Source organism: Saprolegnia diclina, assembly GCF_000281045.1.
Source record: "Saprolegnia diclina VS20 unplaced genomic scaffold supercont1.2, whole genome shotgun sequence".
Classification (NCBI taxonomy): domain Eukaryota; phylum Oomycota; class Saprolegniomycetes; order Saprolegniales; family Saprolegniaceae; genus Saprolegnia; species Saprolegnia diclina.
In genome coordinates, this window is record NW_008246069.1 from 297,179 (window position 1) to 297,489 (window position 311).

Sequence of the window (311 nt, forward strand, 5' to 3'; positions counted from 1 at the left end):
ATCTATCTATCTATCTATCTATCTATCTATCTATCTATCTATCTATCTATCTACCTATCTATCTATCTATCTATCTATCTATCTATCTATCTACCTATCTATTGTTTCTCGAACGTCGTTATGTATTTAATCATTGGATACCGGTGCATAACGCTGAGCACATTGGACCAATGTGCTCCACGTTCAACCAAAATCACACAAACCAGCTCCACCACTTTATTTAGCACAACACCTGACGGCATGCGTGTTCATGTCAACCGTACACGACAACCCCTTCTGTGGGCGAGTATGTACATGTCCGCAGCATCTCT